This window comes from Capra hircus, chromosome 18 (genome assembly GCF_001704415.2).
Source record: "Capra hircus breed San Clemente chromosome 18, ASM170441v1, whole genome shotgun sequence".
Lineage (NCBI taxonomy): Eukaryota > Metazoa > Chordata > Mammalia > Artiodactyla > Bovidae > Capra > Capra hircus.
In genome coordinates, this window is record NC_030825.1 from 15,094,046 (window position 1) to 15,101,733 (window position 7,688).

At 59.8% G+C, this 7,688-nt stretch overlaps 1 protein-coding gene across 1 annotated transcript in view; it reads left to right on the forward strand.

Annotated features, from left to right (window-relative positions):
- ZNF469 (zinc finger protein 469) overlaps positions 1–7,688 on the forward strand; it is a 46,871-nt gene that overhangs the window by 25,041 nt on the left and 14,142 nt on the right. The window contains exon 2 of the mRNA XM_018061840.1: positions 7,620–7,679. The gene's annotated coding sequence lies outside the window, so the exon portion shown is untranslated. The remainder of the gene's footprint in view (positions 1–7,619; positions 7,680–7,688) is intronic.

Sequence of the window (7,688 nt, forward strand, 5' to 3'; positions counted from 1 at the left end):
GAGAGGGTGTGGACAGAGCCCCTCCAGGCACCGACGCTGTGGCGATAGTGCCCACGGACTCCGTGTCCCAGGGTTGGCAGAGGACCGGCAGTGTTTATAACAAAGAGTCGCATGTGGGTGATTGGAGGGTCAATTGGAGGCAAGGATGGAGACAACCTTTCTGACAAAATCAAAACTGCCCAGAGCCTTGAACACCCTTCAACCTCCAGGGTGTCCCAGCATGGCCACAAGCCCGAGCTCCAGGGCGCACTGAGGCTGGGGATTTTAGGTGGGGGACAGTGGTGTCAGACAACAGGGGTTCAAGCTTCTGAGAGAGGATGACCGCTCTGGACAGAGCCCGAGAGACCCAAGTCTGCAGCCGTACTAGGAGCCAGGTCCACCCTGGGGTCCGAGCCACTCCACCCTCCAGGTCCCTCGGAACACCTCCTTCTCTCGCACTGTTACCTTTCTGGGGGATGGGAGGGTCCCTGTGTAGCTGGAGCTCCCAGACAAGGGCAGGCCTGGGATCTGCAGGGGCTTTTTCATAACCATAACACATCCGGAATGATGTCACCCTTCCCTTCTCCGGGAGGCCAGGAGCTGGACCTCCTCTGGCCCCCGAAGCTTCTGTTATTAGCTGATCCGGGTGTCACTGGGCTGCCGCCCTCCCAGTCTCTGCTGCTGTGTGGCCTTGAGCAAGCTCCCCGCCTCTCTGAGCTGCCGTTGCACAAGGTGCCCCCAGGGGCCAAGCTCCCCCCGGGTCCCCCTGAAGAAAGTGCCTTGTTCAGCATTGCTTTCAAGGTGGCCTCCGTGGAGCCCTGGCCACTGTCTCTCGTGCTTGCAGACCTGCCGCCCTCCCTGCCCTGACCAGCCTGACCTGGACGAGCTGCCTCTTGGCTCTGGGATGGTCGGCGCTCGCTCCATTTGCCTGGAACTTGGGTGGGAGTTTCCCAGGGCCACTGAGCCCTAGTATGCTCCTGCAGACAGGACCCTGGCAGTCCTCCCGGTGCAGCGGGGGGGAACCCTCCAAGGCCAGGCAAGGGGCAACCAGAGTTCCCTGGGCAGAGCTTGGTACACTGTTAAATTCTAGGGTGTAAGACCTGCTCCCAAAACACCACCAACAGACGTTCCTGGACCCGGGCACTACTTGGAGAGATGGGGAGCCCAAGGGTGCTGTCTGTGCACCTCCACCCCTGCCTCTCCCCAGCAACTCCCCACCTGCTGACTGCTGCACACAGAACATCCCCAAGGCCCCATCTAGAAATGCGGGCCAGCAGCAGAGGGCCGGCAGCCCTGCACGACCCCAGGGGTGTAGGGGCATGCGTGTGGTGTGAACATGTGCATGTGTGCATACATGCATGCGTGTGTGCAAATCTGCGTATCAGAGTGTGTGTCCCCATGTCTGTGGACTCACCTGCCTGTGGGTGCCCGTGGGCCCACACGTATGCAGCTGTGTGCTGCACACCCCCTCGTGGCCCCTCAGACCCAGAGCCCCAGGTGAGGGCTGGGCTCCAGGGTCCCCAGTGCGTGTTTCATCTTGTTCCGTGACACTGTGCTTAGGTGGGCAGGAGCGCTCCCAGAGGTCCCTGGCGAGGTCAGCTGACGCGCTGGGCAGACCCGGCCCCTCTGCCACCAGGCTGGCCTCCGGGGGCGTTGCAGAGGGGCAGACAGTGGGGCCTGAGCAGCATGGCCTGTGCACCCATCAGGCAGCCTGCTTGCGGAGGCATGTGGTGTGGCAGAGGCAGACGGCAGGGGGAAATCATGTTCCCCGAGAGATTGACAGATGGGCCTCGGGGCAGAGGCTTCCTGGTGCAGGTGGCCTTGGAGCTGGACCAGAAGGAGGGAAGGAGGGACACCCCCAAGGGCCTGGCCCATGCAGGGGTCTAAGCAGGAGCAGCCTGACATGTGGCAACACAGAGGGTGGCAGGGGTGAGTAGGTACCAGGGAGGGTGGCAGCAGATGAGAGCAGAGGGCAGCAGGGCGGGAGGGTCCAGGCAGCCTGTGTAGCCCTCTCGACATGTGGGCACTGAAGCAGGCGCTCAGGGATGACGGTGCGAGATCCCCCGTGGCCCTGGGCAGTGCTGAGGGCTCCTGCCTGGGTCCCGGTGTCCTGACTTCTGCAGACTTGTGCCTGTCTTCCTCTCGAGTCTCTGGCCCTTCCCTGCTCGGCCTGTGCGCTGGTGTGGTCCCTCCCACCCTGCAGTTTGGGCACTGAGGTCCTTGGAGAACTGCTGGTGTCCAAAGAGCACCAGTTAGCACGGGCGTCGGGGGTGACCCTTCCCGGGAGTGGTGGCCAGTCCCGGAACCTTTGATTTCCGGCGGCTCTCCTGAAGCCAGGCGGTCAGCTGCACCAGCAAGCGCGTCTGGATCCACATGGGCCCTTGGGATGCACCAGATGAAACACTGCGGTCTGGCAGCTGAGGCCAGGGGGCGGCTTTTTGGGCAGAGCCAGGCGTGGACAGATAGCCCTCATCTCTTCCCGCGTCCGCCCTGCCCCAAACCGTTCTGCACCCCCTGCTCCATCCTCCTTCCAGGCCCTGCTTGGACTTCCAGGGCTCCCAGCACCATCAGAGTTAAGGCCCTAGTTCTGCGTCATGTCCAGAGTGCGGCTGTGTGGTGTCAGCAGGCTGTGGGACTTGTTCTAGGACGAATCAGCCAAGAGCTAAGTTGGGATCCTTTTCACACCCCCCAAATATGGGTCTCAGGGGAACAGGAGGGATGGAGGCATTTGGGGCTTCCATGGGCAATGGGTCCCGCCTTTCAGCACAAACCCCCAGCAGCCCCGTGGCCGCCTCCCTGTCAATTGTGAAGACATCGTTTTCTCCCCACGTGCTCCTCTTATCTGCCTCCTGTTAAAGGATCTCAAATATGCACCCCGATAAGGTGGAACGCACCCCCGCTTCCCGGTCCCATCCAACACCAGCCTCCACTTTCCCCCAAAGTAATTAAGATAAATGCAGCTGATAATTTGCCCAGGATTCTTAAACAGACCCTCGGGCCATATCTCAGATATAATTTTACCTGCTAAGGTTTATCTGAGCACTCGGGTAACAGATAGTTTTTAAGCAAAGCGGCAGCTTTTGAAGCAAAAGGAAAGGGGAATGTTTGTAAAATAAATGTCACAAGGAGCCGCCGCGGCAGCCCCTCAGTGCGGGCTGTGCCGACCGAGACCCCGCCTCATCTGGGCCCACCACCCTGCTCCGCTCGCTGCCCAGGATTCGGAACCCATCATGGGGCTGGCCAGGAAGGGGGCTGGTCTGGGCATGGAGGGGGCACAAGAGAGCAGCCTGTGGGGGAGGCTGGCAGGGGATGGTCGTGGGGCGGTGCCCAAGGCTATGCTCTTGCAGCCTCGCTAGTCAAGGATGACCTGGAGCGGAGACCCTGCCCGGTTGAGCTGGCATGCAGGGCGTCCATCGGGGAGCAGGCCAGTGGGGGTGGCTGGTCCAAGCCACGGGCCAGCAGTGGTGCAGGCACAGGGTGGCCAGGCGGCAGGGCCAGTGTCCAGGGAGGCGCAGCTCAGGGCACTTGGCCTGGGCGGGGCAGGCAGGGGTCTATAAAGGGGCCTGGTTGTGCCTCCCAGGGGAGCATTGTGTGTGGGGGTGGCAGAGGGTGGAGGCGGACGCGGGGGTGGGGGCAGGGTCCTCCTCCAGGCTCTGCCTTAGGCAGGCCAGTCTCCTGGGAGCCTCAGTTCCCCATCCACACCTGGTCAGGCTGGAGCCTGGCTGCCCATCACAGCCTGGTCCACCTAGCAGCACCTACATCTTGCCTCCTGATCGGTGTCTAGGAAAGGGGGGGAGCCTAGGGGGTGTGTGTCCACGGCATCCCTGATCTGCCAGTAAGACCCCCACTGGCTGCCCCCTCGCCAGCCTGCTTGCCACCCCAGCCCCATTGTGCCTCCTGGCTGGGGGACCCATCCCCCACGCCATACCTGAAGGACCCTTACCCATGGCCTGGCCACGCATGGCCGAGGGTCACCTCCTTGGAGGGGCTTCTCAGACCCCTGTGCCTGCTACCCTCAGCCAGACCCCGCTCCCTCCCTCTGCCCTGGTCACGACTGGCTGCTGCAAGCTTCGTCCCGAAAGGCGTCACACCGTGCTGCCCTCACCACATGAGGACCGACCCCCTCTCCAAGCCTCTGTTCCCACCTGAAACAGGAGTGAGCACTGGCCACAAAGGGGGCCATGAGGTCAAGGCAGTGTCCACACGGTCCTCTGCGGTCATTGCCATTGCCTCTGCACCATCCCTAAAGCTGCCAGCTCCTCAGGGAGGGAAAGAGGATGCAGGAGAGGGGGACAGCTGCCCAGCCTGCCCCCGCCCACACCTGCTCCCCACGCCCGTCCAGTCACCCAGTGCCCGGCCGGCAGAGGCCACACAAGGGCGCCGCCCGGCCAAGGCCAGGATAGAGCAAGCGTGCAGCCTACCCTCACAACTCATCCAATGCTGACCGCTTCCCAAGGGCACTGGGAGCCAGGGACACAGGACAGGACAAGGGGACGAAAGGGCAGATGCCTCTGCCCCACCTCACAGTGGGCCTTGCCCCTCGCAGGTGGAAACCAGAAGAGGCCGGGTTCCTGCCTGTTTAGAATGTGCAGCCCCACCCTGAGGAGAGAAACATCCTAACAGGGGAGTTAAACATGCCCACCTCTGGGCAGGCCGGCAGCAGGAGACCGAGGAGGCCACAGGGCCTCAGCCAGGTCCACTGCCGGCCAGAGGTCCCGAGTCACAGAAGATGGGAGCCCAGGCGGCCTGAGGGGTCAGCAGCCCCAGCCCCTCAAAACTGAGGTTGGAGGGCCCAGGGAGCCTGGGGGTGCTTGGGGAGGGGAGCTGGGGCGCAGAGCTGTGACCCAGCAGGGCCATCTGTGCTGAGCTGCCTAGACACCCAGTATTGGCGGACAGCCCCCCAGCAAGGGCTCCCAAGATCATTCCTGCTTCACCAGTGGACACACACATAACTGAAAGCGCTTCTCAGAAGAGGCAGGCTAGAGAGAAGCCTGGAGGAGCAGTGACTTCATTCAGAGCCAGCGTCTGCGGGCTTAGTGTGTGCGGTTCTGTCCAGCCTCCCAGCCACAAGCCTTTGAGGCCAGAGCTGTGATCACCCCATTTTATAGCCAGAAGTGCTACAGCCAGGATTCAAATCCAGGCCCAGCTGACCCCCCTGCCAATGGTCTCCCTTTAGAAGTGAGTAGGAATCGGGAAGGTGAGGGAGGAGGCGGGGGCATCTGGGCAGGGGCACTGCTTAGACAAAGGCCTGAGGGGGTCTGGGGGAGTGAGCGGGAGTGGACAGGAGGGCCAAGATCAAGGACAAGAGCCCACAGCTGAAACAGGGCAGGTGGAAAGGAGAGCTGAAGGCAGAGGGTCAGGAGCAGAGCCTGGACTCCCTGCTGCGGCCTGGGGTCCATGGGGAGGGGGGAACGGAGGGCAGGGGCCCAGGCTTGCAGCGGGACACCCCTCACCAGGAGCTGCCACCCACACCCAGCTGGAGCCAGCCAGCACCACCGTGGGCTTGAGTTACCCAGAGGCTGGGGCCAGGTGGTGTTTCTGAGTGAAAAGGAGACGCCTGCACTCCTGGAGTTCCCGGGGGCAGGCCAGGGTCTGGGGGATTGGATCTCCCCACTTCAAAGGGGCCCCAGGCCTGCTGAAACCCACACCAGCCAGAACCAGGGGCCTTTGCCAAGAGCCTGGGCAGGGATGGGAACCCAAGATCGGGCATACGCTGCCCCCTGCCTGCCCCGCTGTTCTGAGCACCCAGGATGGGCCGTCAAGTCCTTGAAGGGGCAGCCAGTCTGGGGTGCCCTGAGTGCTGCAGGCAGAATGTGGGGCCCATTAGCTCTGCCCACAGGTCCGCACGTGGAGGCAGGGCCACCTCAGGAAGAGAGGGGCCCTGAGGTGGGGCCGAAGTGCAGAGCCACTCGGTCTTGCACAGGGCAAGCACAGTCCCCGGAGGCCTGCCTCACACTGCCCCATGTTCACTGCATGCTATGAGACTTGGACAAGTCACATGACCTCTCTGAGCCTCAGTTTCCTCCTCTGTGGTTCCTGTTGATGTTTCACAGCAGAGTCAGTCACTCACCACCATGTGACAGACGCCTGACCTAGTGTCTGATCTCTGAATGAATGAAGGAGTGAGTGGCTGAATGAAGGAGTGAGTGGCTGAATGAAGGAGTGAGTGGCTGAATGGAGGAGTGAGTGAATGAATGAATAAATGAATGAGTGAGTGACTGACTGAATGAATGAGTGAATGAATGAATGAGAGTGAATGAATGACTGACTGAATGAATGAGTAACTGAATGAATGAATGAGTGAATGAATGAATGAATGGGTGGCTGACTGAATGAATAACTGAATGAATGAGTGACTGAATGAATGAATGAGTGACTGAATAAATGAATGAGTGACTGAATAAATGAATGAGTGGCTGAATGAATGAATGAGTGGCTGAAGGAATCAATGAGTGGCTGAAGGAATCAATGAGTGAGTGAGTGAATGGGAAGCTGCCTCCTGTAGGCCCTCCCCAGGACTTGGCCTGCCCCACTCCAGGCAAGGGCACGCTTTCCACCCTGTGATCCCAGAAACCTCCATATCTCAGGGTTCTCCACATCTCATTGAGGGGGATGCACGTCGGCACAACCACCAAGAGTTGTCCTAGTAGTTCCCTAATGCTGTATGACAGACAGCAGCTTGAAATCTAAGGGTTTCTGTGGGTCCGGAATTTGGGCAGGTATTCTTTTCATCGGCCGCCAGTCGCCACATCCAGCCCCTGTTGAAGGGGAGGGACTTGGGCTCCACCTTTTGGAGGGTGAAGGATCAAAGCATTTGTGGCCAAATGTTGAAACCACAACAGTGGTTACCTGACAGTGTCTTTAGATCACAAGTGCATTTGCCCTTGACCGAGCTGTTTTTCTTTGGGTTTGTTCTCCTGGTCTCCTTACACGTGTTCATTGCTCTACTACTTATAAAGGCCCAGAGAGGGCAACCCAGCATCCGTCCGCCCAGAAGGGTCTGGGTGTAGGCGTAGCTATTCCACAGAATGTTCTGTAGCCATGTGTTGGTGGAAAGGTGGATAGACAGATATCAACCAGGAGTTGCTCTATGGGGTGCTCTGGAGGTACCACCAAGGTTTACTGTTAAATGCAAAAAGTGAGGCACAGTGCGTGCAGTGGACTATCTCTTGTTGAAGAAAGAGGAGAGATGGAAATATTTATTTACATTTGCTGGTATTTGCATCAAGAAACTCTGGAAAGAAACACAAGAAGCTGCTTCCTATGCTGACCCAGCAAGGCAGGGAAAGAGCATCTGTGGGCTTGGGGTGGAGATGGGGGCATTGTGAAGACCTCTCACTTCAGACTTTCAAACCACAGGAACGTGAGATCTATGCACATGAAATACCACGATAAGAAACGTAAAATCACTCTTAACCCAGTGCGAAGGCCATCAGCTGACCCTAGCCCTGCAGCCCAGCCCCGCCCCTGCCCCACCAAGGTTGGGGGTCCCCGAGCTCACCCAGCTTCCCACGGCCCTGCCCTCAGTGGCTTTCCAGGGGCTCTGCAGTCTCCATGCTCCCTCGCCAGCTTCCCCTGGGGCTCTCAGTCCCCAGCCAAGCACTAGAGCGATGCTGACATACTCCCCATTTTCTTTGCAGCCAAGAAATCCCCACCCACAAGGAAGCTGCGCAGCAACCCAGCTGACGGCCGACTCCCAGGTATGTAGA